Genomic DNA, 14,409 nt, shown 5'->3' with positions numbered 1-14,409 from the left:
CATTGACACGATCAGTTTTTCCAATTTGTCGGACACTTTTCCTGTCGAACCACGATTTGGGAAGTCATCAACATTTTTGGTCTCTTTATATCGCTTTACCCAATTGCTGACGAACGACGATGATTTTCCCATGTACTTTGCAGCTTGATTGTGAGACAATTTGGGACCTTTTGGATGGGAACAAAGGAACACAGCCTCGACGCGCGAAGCGTATACGGAACTCATTTTTTGTAACGTGGTAACAAGATGAGAATTGAAAGCAAACTGAATGTTAAATCAAAAAGCATGAAAGAGGGAGCTCTTCTTAATATTTTGACACCAAAATCATGTCGATACACCTTACCGACTGCGAGTAAAGCCACCCACGCTTTAACTTGACAGACTGTACATAGCTCTCTCTATCCCTCTCTTTCCATCTCTTTTTCTCCCTAAACTATACCTGCTGTATATGATTTACCATCTTTATCTATTTATATCATCTCTTTGTTCCATTTATCTAGAACGTTTTAAGTTATAATCGACACGTGTGGTATATAATATTGAAAAACGCAAAAAGGTAATGCAACATTAAAAATAACCTTGAAGTTGTTTTCGAAAAAAATTTCGTAGTAGGAATTCGATGACATCATTGAGAATATTCTGGAAACATAGCATAAACCACTACATCTATAGAATATATCGGTAAGCTAGATTTCTATTGTCTCTGAAATAAATTAGCTAGCTAGAAAACAATATATCATCCTCGATTTCTATAAGCTGTATTGATTTTTGTATTTTTTATATGACTAAGTTTTTACGTAAGAGTTTCACAGTTTCCTTACACTTAATCTTAATACTGCTGAATGTATTCTTACCATTCATGCTACTTTATTGCAAGTAATTAAATTCTAACAAGCGCTTTCAAATTATGCGTCAATCTTAAAATAGTTGATTCAATACTACAAGGCTCCCTAAACTATACATGCTGCATATCATTTACCATCCTTATCTAATAATATATCGCCCACTTTGTCTAATTGTTTTAGAAGGTTCTAAGTTATAATCGACACGTGTGGTATACAATATTGAAAAACACAAAAAAAAGTAATCCAACATAAAAAAATAACCTTGAAGTTGTTTACGAAAAAAATTGCGTAGTAGGAATTCGATGACGTCATTAAGAACATTCTCGAAATAGAGCACGTACCAGCCACTACAGCTGTAGAATATCGGTAAGGTAGGTTTCTATGATTTTTTATGATCTCTGAACTAAATTATTCAACTAGAAAGCAATATATTATCCTCTATTTCTATATGCTATATTATTATTTTTGTATTTTTTAATTTCTATTTGACTAAATTTGGATTTAAAAGTTCGAGAAAGTAGATGTTCACGTGACCATTGTATCACTTTTTTGTCCAATGTTTGATTCACAGTTGCCTTGCATTACATTTTAATACTGCTGAATTATTTTTGTTATTTATGTTGCTTTACTTTAATATTTGAAGTAAGTACATTGAATCTTTTTTATCATAATACTCTATTATGTGAAAGAGATTTCAACGTTTCTTGGTCAAACTCTAATATTTATAGAGCTGATTTATTTTATAAATTCTAGCAAGCGTTTTCAAAATGTATTTTCTTCATCACAAATGATATAATTTTTTTTAACCGCAAAAATGTACTGCCTCATTGAAAATAACCTTGAAGTTCTTTGCGAAAAAATTTCGCACCAGAAATTTGATGTTATTGGTTATAGAAGATTCAGCATTATAGAAGAAATTTTAACGCTGAATTAAATCATCCTTGATTTTTGTTGAGTATTAGAAAGAATATTGGAATGCGTGAGATTGTAAAGCAAAAGTTAATCTCCTCTCACGATTCTAAGAATGCACAGAGAAGTAAATGTTTAGTTTTATGGTTTTGGTGTGAAGTGAAGAATGCCATGATCTGGAGTACAGGGCTGACTGTGTTAAAAAGGGCGTGAGTATGACATTTTTATGACCTAAGTCTAGGACCTTAGTCGACAGTCGTATTGGTTCACTCTTAGGAGTTAGGCGTACCTTTCTTGTGCAATTTGAATAAACTGTTTGTTTATAGAATTAAAAAGCTGTATTTTTATCTCTTTAAATAAATAAATTTCCCATAGGTTATGGGCCCAGAAATTAGCGATATTTTGTTTAATGTAAATTAAAATCTGAAGTGGGGAAACTGTGAAGATTTTACAATTTTGTGAAGTTTTTTTGCGTGATAAGTGACAATGTAAAGTTTAAAAATGAAAAGGAACATCAAACCATTTGATGGAGAAAAATATAGTGTTTGGAAGTTTAGAATACGTGCATTGTTAACGGAGTTAGACGTAATTAAAGTTTTAGATAGTGAAATTCCGGTTAATGTGAATGATACGTGGAATAAAGCCGAGAGAACTGCCAATAGTGTAATTGTTGAGTACTTATCTGACTCGTTTCTCGGCTTTGCAAAGGCAGAGTGTACTGCGAAAGAAATAGTACGTAATTTGGATGTTATTTATGAACGCAAAAGCCTAGATACTCAGTTAGCTCTTAGAAAGAAGTTACTCGGATTAAAATTGACTGGTGATACAAAATTGATCAAACATTTTACAGTTTTCGACGATTTAATTACTGAGCTTTCAGCAGCAGGTGCTAAATTAGATGAAACTGACAAGCTGTCTCATCTACTTCTAACTCTTCCTACAACATATGATGGTGTGATAACTGCTATCCAGACATTATCTGAAGATAATTTGACTCTGACTTTTGTGAAGACAAGACTTCTTGATCTTGAAGTTAAATTAAAAAATGAAAGTGTAGATACGAGCGTAGAGGTGCTTCAAGCTGAAAATAAAGATGTGTCTACTGAAAAAAAATATATCAATGAAGCTTCAAGATTCTCGAAAAATTTTCCTCAGGGGCAATTTAAAGAACGGAACTTCAAATAAAAAAAAATCATTTGAGGTCAAATGTCATCACTGTGGCAGGAAAGGACACATAAAGAAAAATTGTTACCACTAACAAAAGAGGACTTCAATACCAAAATGATAGAAATAGAACTGTTCAAAACGTTCAAATAACTGAAAAACCATCGACTTCATTTACAAGCACATCTGGTTTTGCTTTCATGGCTGGAGACTGTTTACCTGAAAAGGAAGGAAAAGTTACTTTCTTTCTCGACTCTGGAGCTTCGGACCATATTGTCAAGAGGGATGATTTGTTCAGCAGCTTCATTGAATTGCAACCTCCTATGAAGATTTCTATTGCGAAAAATGGATCCTTCATAAGTGCGACAAAGAAGGGAACAATCCAGGTCACAACTAATTTGGGCATCCCAGAAGTTCTGGAAAATGTGCTCTATTGTCCTGACATTCCAAATAATCTACTTTCAGTACTAAAAGCAACAAGCTGGAATAAAATTTGTATTTAATGAAACAGGTGTAGTTCAGTAATAAAAGACGGTAAGGTCCTGATGAAAGGTAAGCCATTGAATAATTTAATAATTGTCGTTTTTGTTGTTAAAAATAATATGATAAACAATGAGAATCAGGCAAATAATGTCATATGTAGTAATTATGAATTGTGGCATCAACATTTGGGTCATATTGGAAGATCAAAATTTATAGAATTAAAAAATAAGAAAATGATAAGTGACATGAGCCAAATCGATCATGTGATTCCAAACGATAATTTGTGTGAAGCGTGCATTAATGGCAAACAAGCGCGATTTCCTTTTGAGAAGTCTAAAGATAAAACTTATATGAAACGCCCATTATTTATTGTTCATTCTGATGTTTGCGGTAGTTATCACTTGACAATTCCACGAACCCCACAGTTAAATGGTGTATCAGAACGAATGATTAGGACAATAACGGAGAAAGCCCGTGCCATAATTTTTGATGCTAGTTTAGAAAAATGTTTTTGGGGGAAGCGATTCAAACTGTTACTTTGTTAATTAATTTAACACCAACTAAAGCTTTGAAACATAGTAAAAGACCATATGAATTGTGGCATGAAAAGAAACCTCAATTAAAATATTTGAAAGTTTTTGGTTCTACAATTTATGCACATAATGAAACCAGAAAGACCAAATTTGATGAAAAATCCTGGAAGGGTATATTAGTAGGGTATGAACCAAATGGTTATAAAGTGTGGGACGTAGAAAGTGGAGAGTTCTGTGTAGTTCCAGACGTTATTGTTGATGAGACAAATTTCTTGGTGTCCAGGCCTGTGGTAAGACGTGAAGGGAAAGGGATTCAGAAAACTCCTAAAATGTAACTGATGCATCTAATATTCTGACAAAATCAGTTGAAAAGTCTCATAAATCTGATAATGATAAATCAGGTACATCAGAATCAAGAATTAAAATTAATCCTAATAAAGTTGCTAAATTAGGTACTGAGGTTGAGAAATCTGTAATTGAAACAGATATAAATTTGCACACTGAGTCAACATCTCAAGATAAACAATTAGAAGTCGAAAAATTCCCTGAGCCTAGAAGGAGTGAAAGGATTAAAAATCGTTTTCATGTGTCATACAATGAAGATGATATATCATACGATTATATCATGTGCGCTCAATCACTTTTATGTAAAATACCCACTTTAATTCATGAAATTGAAAACAGAGTTGATAGAGTAGAGTGGCAAAAAGCTATTAAAGTTGAAATTGATTTACTTTTAATTAATAACACCTGGACTTTAGTAACGAAGCCTGAAAATAAAAATATAATTGATTGTAAATGGATCTTTACTATTAAAAACAATGAATTTGGAAATCCATTAAGATACAAAGCTCGTCTCGTTGCTCGCGGTTTCAGTCAAGAGTATCTGTTTGACTATAATGAAACTTTTGCGCCAGTCGAAAGAATTTCAACCTTCAGATTCATAATGGCTTTTTCAAATCAGTTTAATTTATTGATTCATCATATGGACGTCAAAAGTGCTTTTCTAAATGGTAAATTAAAAGAAGAAGTTTATATGAAAGTACCTGAAGGTATTAAATTGAAAGACAATCAAGTTTGCAAATTAAAGAAAGCCATATATGGACTGAAACAAGCAGCCAAATGCTGGTTTGAAGTATTTGAACAAACTCTAATTGATAAAAGTTTTCGAAATTCATATGTTGATTATTGTATTTATATTTTAGACAAAGAGAATATATCTAAAAATATCTATGTAGTTCTCTATGTGGATGATTTAGTAATTGCCACTGCTGATGATGAAACATTGAGAAGTTTCAATAATTATTTAATGAATACATTTCGTACCCACTTACGGTGGCGCACATTGTCTTATCTGCAAAGTGAATATTAAATTCAAACTGCAAAATTAACTGCAAAATTACCTTTTCATCAACAATTTCAAATTTGTTTGGGATCCGTAATCTTAGTTGTGCATGTGGCGCGACATTTTGAGCGTTACTTTCTGACCTGATGGTCACAATCGGTATTGCTACTGATTCTCCTTATTTTAGTGCCCTGTTTTTGTAGCAATTATTCCGGGGTTTTCCTTAGGAGAAACATTAATATCTCTGGTGTCAATTTCTGGTGCTATTACAAATATGGGAATTAATGTAGATTCGTCCTCCCTATAGCTTTTTCTGTTTTGGAATAGGATATGCTTGCTTGTAGCATCTTTTCCACAAGAAATTTTCGATATCTAAAAATAAAGATCATTCATGAAGTAAATCCTTATAACAAAGTTTTTAATAAATAAATAAAGAAATATATATATATATATATATATGTGTGTGTGTGTATATATATATATATATATAGAAACAGATGTTTGCTTGCCACTTGAATTACGTGATGGGCGATATGCTCTTGCCTAGCCCCCACCCCCTTAAAACCTGTAAGAAAATACCCCCTCCCCACTATTGCAAGTAATTTATAGTTTCCAGAAATAATAAGATGTGGGACTTAAAACTAATGTAATTTTTTTATAATTAATATGATACATGCTTTTTAGTCTAAAGCGTATCCACCAAACTCTCGCTTTCAGTCCCCCCGTTTTCGGCCTTCACGGAACTGCTGGGACCCGCAGTTTCTGCGGGGAGCAGGACGTGAGTGGTCGTGAAAGTCGTCTTGAAAGAGTAGCAGTGCGCGGATGCTCAGTCAACTACATTGCATAATTGAATTTATGCCAATTGGAAAGTGTTCAGTTTCTTGCATATTCTAAATTCTCTAATTTATCCTTGACCAATTTTTTATTTTCTGTAACCATTAACATTCTAATAGCAGCATTTTAATCTTGTGATATTTTTAGCGTTTGATCTTTGATAAACGGAATAAAGGAACATTGCAGATACAAAATTTAAAATTTTCAAATAAAAAAGATCAATTAAAAAAAAAAGTTTAATTTTTAATTTAACAAAGTTCTTAAAAGAAAGGAATTGGAGACAATTAAAGGAAGTTTTAAATAAAAGACAGTATCAAAAACATTGCCGAATTTTTTACAACAACAAAAAATTCATTCGGACCTTTTAACCAGAACACAGATGAATTTTAAATAAGAAGTACATTTTCTACCAAAAAACTTCATTTTTCTACCAAAAAGGATGACTTTTTAACAACATTGTTAAATTTTAAACCAAAATTCTGAATTTTCAGCTAATATAGATACAATTTCTACTAAAACAGGTCAATTTTAAAATCAAAGACAAGTAAAATAGTTGTGTTTTCAGCCAAGACAGACTTGAGTTAACTTTGTAACACAAAAGTGTGAATTTAAAACATGAAATAACTTTACTACAAAAAGGTTTAATTTTTGACTAAATAATATAATTTATAAGTAAAAAGATGATATTCAACATAAAGGAATTGATAAAAAAAGACATATAAGCATAAGCGCAAGACAAATAATTTACTGAGAAAAATATTTAAAATTATCAAATATATATAATAAATATCATAGTTTTTTTTACCAATTTTTTATTTTCCCTGAGTATTAATAATTAGAGGCCAGGATCTCAAACGTGTCACCTTTTAAACCTAGAATCCTTTCTGAACTGATAAAACAATTAAAAATTGAGGAAATTTTAATTATTTGTTTATTTCTTCGAGTTATTTGTTTCATTTGATAATTTCTAAAAATTAAGTACAGTAATAATGGACTCTTCCGTACAAAAATATCTCGACTCCTTCCTCCCGCTTGAACTGTTACGTAATTCAAGTACGAGCCCTTTACTCTGGGAGCTGGGTGTGATCCTGTGTGCCGTTGTAGGTCCGTAGGATTTTTTTATTGGACATCATGTAAAATTTTGTGCTAATTACGAAAAAGTAGGGTGCCCCCACCCCCACATACCTTAGAGTTTCGAAATAATCGCGTTTTGATTATTTTTTAAATAATGCAAAAGTCCCGTTACAATTTTGGGTTTATCCAAAGTTTAAATATATGGTCGGCTAGAAAACAGATGTAGGAAGAGAAATGTCCTTTATCATTTTTTGATTCAATCAACTTTTAACCTAAAAATTAAACAATTACGTTCAAAGGTGACGAAAAATAAAATTGTTTTCATCTTCGTTAAAATATTAAATTCACAGAAAAAAGCTTCAAACAAAAGTTGGACTAATCACAGAGGAAAATTGTAGTCCAAGAGAACATTTTTTGTTAAAAGTGGTCGATTTCGAGAAAACATCGATTTTCAACTAGATATCGCGTTTCGTGTGAACGTAAGTTAGATTTGAAAAAAATGTGAAAACCCTGTTTTGTGGTTACGCTGAAACGGCTTTAAGGAATAATGATTCATACATGAAAACGCTTCTAAAGCTTAATTCGATAATATTAAAATTTTGATAAATTTATGAACATAATTAAAATCTAATAATTAAATAGTAAATAACGAAAAATATAGATGATAAATAGTGCAACACTTTTTCCACTTATTGTAACAAAAATATGAAATTAGCCAGTTAAAACCTACTTTTTTTTATCATTTATGCATTTTATCAATTATGCACTTTTAAAGTCTTTTAGTGTACATATTTTTCATTAATTCTTTTTGTGCCATTAAGTTGTACGTATTGAAATGAACTGTTTCATTATTGCAGGATGTATTGTGTGTGTACTGTATGTACTGTGTGTTCCGAATCTAACATAACTACACCTGCAATAACGGCAACACTACTTCAGTCGTTAGCTGATGTTTGAAAACTTGAAATGGACAAGGTGGCTGCTGGATACACTGGCAGACCGAAGGAACCGAGTGGAGCCTCTAAAAAGTACCCGTAAAGACCCCATTGGGTCCCCATTCGGTTCCTTTTTTTAAAAAATCGGAAAGAACAGAAATATCAACTTTTAAATTGTTGAAATTCGGATTCTACGTTAAAATTCCCTATAGAAGGTTAGGGAATAATCGCAATAGTTTTTTTTGCAATGGTAAAAAGTTAAAAAAAATATAAGAGGTATAACGCCTGTTGACTGCTACTTACAGGTAGGTACTTATACGTCTTATATTTTTTTTTAATTTTTAGCGTTGCAAAAAATACTATTGCGATTATTCCGTGACCTTCTATAACGAATTTTAACGTAGAATCCGAATTTCAACAATTTAAAAGTGATCTTGCTGTTTTTTCGAGTTTTTAAAAAAGGAACCGATTGGGGACCCAACCCAGTAATAAGCGTAGAATAGAGAAAAATTAATATTTTCAGATATCAGCGCAAAAGTGAAGATTATTCTATTGTTTTGAATGCGCGATTTTTACATCTGTCTAAAATGCCACAATAAGAATAAGATACCTCGTAAACTTATTCACTTCTATTTCCATAGCGACCGCCACACAGTTTTCTATTCTCCCAAAGAGAACGTGTTTTCAATATATTTAATTCCTTTTATTTGTACCGGTAACGTACCTCACAGAGATATTTTTTATTCCTCAGAAGTAGCCATATTTTTATTTTATTTAATTCATTCTAATAAGTTCACAAAATATGTGTAATAAGTTGTTTTAACTCCTTCATGCGGAATGTAAATTATGAAATTTTAATTCTCACCAATTCAACTCTGCCTCTTTAGAGTTAAAATTATTTAAATTCACACATTTGCACAGATTTCTTTGTTGCATTTTGTAAGAAGTTTAAATAAATTATTAAAATATGAATAAATATAATTTGAATATTTTTCGAATTTATATACAAATTATACAAATATAATTTATATACAAATTCTTAATTTTTCTAAATTTAACGCTTGTTACCGGGAATGGGGTCTTTACCATGGATATAGGAAACAAGGGACTAGGCATACCATCCTAACTTAGGCAAGCGGGGTTGAATCCACGGGGCGGAGAATTCCATGAGTGGGGAGAGCCGCCATCTTACGATGTGCCATTTGATTATGCGCACGAACATTTTTGCCGACAAACTGTGTATGAAAATATAAACATGTAGGCGCTGCCATGTTTGTTGCGGGACATCAAAAGGTAGCGGTCCTCCCCCCTCATTGCATCACACCCGCAATGGCATGCCTCGTCCCTTGTTTCGTATGTCCATGTGTCTTTATGGGTACTTTGTAGAGGCTCCATTCAGTTCCTTCGGTCCGCCAGGGTAAAGAAAACTCGAGATCCATTTTTAGTGAGTTCAGGAAAGTTGGGAAAACTCTTTTCTGAATATTGAACTGTGTATTTAAAAAAGTTGTAGAAAAACGTTGCCAATGTCTTTAGATATTAATCAAATACAATTACAGTATTCTTGAGAGGTATTGGGTGAATAACTGTCACTCACTGACCTTTAATTTAACCCCCACCCCTTTTATTGTGCCTAGAAAATGCTGCAAATAATTCAAAATAGCAGTTTCGTACCAAATTCATGTTAAAGAAGTTTTTTTTTGCATTTTTTCAACATGAAGTATTTTTTATCGATAAGTCACGCGTTTTTATGTATGTTTACAAATAATTATAAATTGTTTAAACAAATATGATTTATTTCAACAATTTCTTCCCTGTGTAAATCGTTAAAATGGATTATGTTGAGAAAAGTAAAGGAGAAGTTCTTATGATGATTCTTTAATTTTCAATAACTTTTTGTCTTTCTCAAACGACTGTTACTTCACTGTTTCAATTCATTAACTCTCCCTTTGCATATGCGATTTTACCCCAGTCTCGTAATCTATTGAATCTGTGATTCAATCCTTCTAGTAAGATATCTTCCATGGAATTCGTCCAGAATGTGTCCAGAATTGACATTGATTCCTCGCATATTTCCGAGCTAGTAGGGTCTAATAGCGATTATTATAATTATGTAGTGAAAGAAAGAGTTCATGGTAAAAATTTTTTTCGAGACATTTACGACGGTAGATTATATCAAAAGTTTTTAAATGCCTTAGATGCATCAGATAACGAGATGTATTTAACAGTTTCGTTTAATACAGACGGTGCACCTATATATGAAATCTCTACTTATTCTATTTGGCCGATTTTTTTAGAAATGCACCAATTGCCATTTCATGTAAGAACCACTGAATTAATCGTCGGATTGTGGTTCGGGAACAATAAACCTGACATGAATGTCTTCATGGATCCCTTCGTTCAAAATATGAATAGATTATCCAAGCAAGGAGTACAATGCAACATAAACGTTAAGGAGGTTGTTTTAAAAGTATATCCACTAGTCTGTTGCGTACTCAGTTGCAAGGGCACCAATGCAAGGTATTACCTAATTTAATGGTAGCTGTGGCTGCAATTGGTGCCTTCACCCTGGACAGTGGGTGGCTAACCCAAAGAAATTGACCAGTGGTAGTCATAAGTATCCATTGTTGGATGCTCCTGTTTCCAGGCGAACAGCAGAGAATACGATTCAGCATAAGAATATGACAACTCCTTCAAAGCCTTGTTTTGGAGTTAAAAACCCTTCACAATTAATAAATCTGGAGAAATTCGATATAATTGAGGGTTTTGTTCCCGAACACTTGCACATTCTGAGTGGCATTGCAAATCAGTTCGCGCATGTATGGTTTGGTTCGAAAAACGAATCGTCCGGGCTAATTTCGAAATAAATTAGATTCCATAAACCCCATTATATTTAATATTAAAGCTCCCACCCTAATATGTCGCCTCACCCGCTCTCTGAAGGACAAAGAATTTTGGAAAGCTAGAGAATGGGAAAACTGGATTCTCTACTACAGCTTACCAATAATTATGTTGTTCTTAGAAAAAAATTGGTATCCCATTGGCTTCTTCTTGTGAAAGCTATTTATATTTTTCTGGAAGCAAATAATTACAATTGCAGAACTTGAGAAAGCCGATGAGTTATTATATACATTTGTAGCAGATACACAAACCTGTACTCGGCAACAGCAATGACCTTTAATGTCCACCTTCTATTACATCTAGCTAAAAGTGTTTTCAATTGGGGCCCGCTCACTGCAAACACAGCTTACGGTTTTGAATATAGCAATCGCCAGTTGTTATAAATTATTCACGCATCGAAAGGTGTCCATCATCAAGTAGCTCGGCACATTGGTCTTAGCTTCAGTCTTATTTTAATAAAACGAGCCATATATCCAACAGCTTCAATTCGCACTAAATATTACTATGATAACTTAGGTGATACCAAAAAACAGAAAACTATAAAGTTATCAAAATCAAGGTATTTTGGTATCAGTTCAAAAGCAGAGTGTGCATGGGTAACCAAGCTAGAAGTTTCTGACAAAGCGCTGTGCTTCTCGAATATGGTGAGAGATGTGTGTCTCTATCTTTCGTGTGAAAAAGTGAATAGGCGCTCTGACAACACGTTGCTCGAACTTCTCGATGGTTCGTACGGAAACGTAAAATTTATAGTGGATACAGAAAAGAGAAAGGAATACGTTCTATTGAATAGGTAAAAAACAAAGCCTACTTTTAAAAAGAAGCATGCCGTTTTTCAAACCGCACTTGAAATTATAAGCGAAACAATAGCTGTAACTATTACAGAAATTGATAAAATCAACGTGTGCATAGAAGTCAACAGTGAACGATTTATCTGCGCTCTACCTAGCTTGCTTTCTTATTAAATAATTATAACCATCCATGATCGCCTACATGTTCCTGTGCAGGTTCGTGTCTCAATTTCTTATGCTGAACCTGAGGAATTCTCTAAACAAGATCTCGTCCTAGTTCCGGCAAATGAACTCGTACAGGAAAATGTACAAGATCACGTATAGGGTTTTTTAGCTGTGAGGAGTAGACAGTGAATCACATGGTAGACAAGGATTAGATTTGATTTTGAATGAAAGAGAAAAGCAGCATCTCGGAGACCATGATTTCGTATCTCCCAGACTGCTGTGGGCTACAATGAAAGTAGAAATCAGAAGACTATTTATCATAGCATGCTACGCACCAGTTGATAGTGATCCCAGAGAAGTAAAAAACACCTTCTGAGACACTTTAAATGACACAATAAATATTTGCGAACATGGGGAAAGAATTATTCTACTAGAAGACATGAACAGATGGGTGGGCATCCAAAATCAGGATACAAAAAGAGTATTAGGTAATTTTGGGGATCCAAGAACAAACTATAACGGAGATAAATTAGTTGGGCTATGCTTAGAAAAGAGTCTGTTTATTATAAATACTTTGTTTACGCATAAAATGATCTACATGTACACCTGGTCTAAAGGAAATAGTAGCAGTATAATTGACTTTATTGTTGCAGACGAAAAACTAAGAAAATTAGTCAAAGATACAAGGGTCATGAGGGGTCCTGAATGCAATACTCATCATTACCTTATGATCTCAAAAATTAAATTAGGTCGGGGGTGGAGAAAAAAGAGAGCCAAGAAAACAAAATAAACGCGAATCAAAATTGAGAACCCACAGACACCGGATGTGCGAATAGATTTCGAAAATAAGATAATCGAAAGCTTAGATAGGGCAACATGGGAGGACCGTATAAAAAACAAAGATATAGTGGGTGCCTCGACAAAGTTACGGGATATCATTGATAGATGTACGATCGAAGTGTGTATACCGCAGTTGTAGGAAGAATGTCTGGTGATGCGTGGTGGAATGATGAAATTCAGGCTACCCAAAAAGCAAAGAGAGAAGCGTACAGAAGAACTCTGAACATCGCAGGTCTTATCAATGAGGAAAGAAATAGACGTAGAAATGATTATAGACACGAAAACAGGATATTCAAACGATTAGTTAAGGAACGTAAAGATACAATTAGAGCAGAAAAAGAGATGAAACTACAAAACGACTTTGAAGGAAGCAAGAAACTGCTTTATAAAAACATGAAAGGAAACAAAAGTACAGAATTTTTCAACATGAGAAATAGTAGGGGGGAAATGGTATATGATACAAGCGGAATACTAGAGGCTTTTAGATACTATTTTAGGAGACAATTCGGAGATGAAGCTATAGGACACCACAAATGCGATGTTGAACACGGTGCTATAGAAAACTCAATTGAGAAAGTCTTTGTCACTGAGGCTAGGGATATAATTAAGAACTTGAAAAACGGTCAGGCTACCGGCGTAGACTGTATTAACGCTGAAATGCTTAAACACGGTGGCGAGTGCATACCACATAGACTGTGCGAATTGATAAATTTATGTTTCGAGATGGGAGACGTCCCAGACGATTGGAAAAAAGCAATTATCGTACCCATATACAAAACAAAGGGAGATAGCAGCGACCGCAATAATTACAGAGGGATTAGCTTATTAAGTACCGCAAGTAAAATATACTCAAAAATACTTATTCGTAGGGTAATGAAAATAACAGAAGCAAAGATTGGCGAAGTCCAAAGTGGGTTTATGCCAGGAAGGTCATGTACGGATCAAATATTTAGCTTAAGGCAAATTACAGAAAAAAGTTTGAGAGTAGGAAAAAAAGTTTCTTGGCATTTGTTGATCTAGAAAAAGCTTTTGACAAGGTAGATAGAAGTAAACTGTGGGAAGTCCTGAAAGAGTATGGAGTCAATGGATGGCTCCTACAAGCTATAAAAACAATATGTACAGGTAGCAAAGCGAGTGTAAGGGTGAATGGGAAATTGAGTAACTGTTTCGATATTATTCAAGCAGTTAGACAAGGATGCGTTATGTCTTCATGGTTATTTATATTATTTATGGACAAGTGTTTAAGAATAGCTCTTTCCGACGAAGAGGGTGTGGATCTCGAAACAATAAGGGTGCGTGGATTAGCGTTCGCAGATCGAAGACTTACAAAGAATTTTGAACAAAATAAATGCAAGCATGAAGAGCATGGGCCTAAAAATTAACGCAAATAAGACAAAAACTATGCTTTTCAAAGAAAAGAGTAAGAAAACACTATGCAATACTTTATTAAATAAGGAGGGAATTGAACAAGTTTATAAGTTCGTATTCCTTGGTAGTTTATGTACTAGGGACGGGAAGATAGATGAGGAATCAGATAGTAGCATAAACGAAGGTAAGAACCCAGTAGGAACAAAATTTGGCGACGTCTTTACGAAG

Source organism: Belonocnema kinseyi, chromosome 6 (genome assembly GCF_010883055.1).
Source record: "Belonocnema kinseyi isolate 2016_QV_RU_SX_M_011 chromosome 6, B_treatae_v1, whole genome shotgun sequence".
Taxonomy (NCBI): domain Eukaryota; kingdom Metazoa; phylum Arthropoda; class Insecta; order Hymenoptera; family Cynipidae; genus Belonocnema; species Belonocnema kinseyi.
This window is presented reverse-complemented; position numbering follows the sequence as displayed.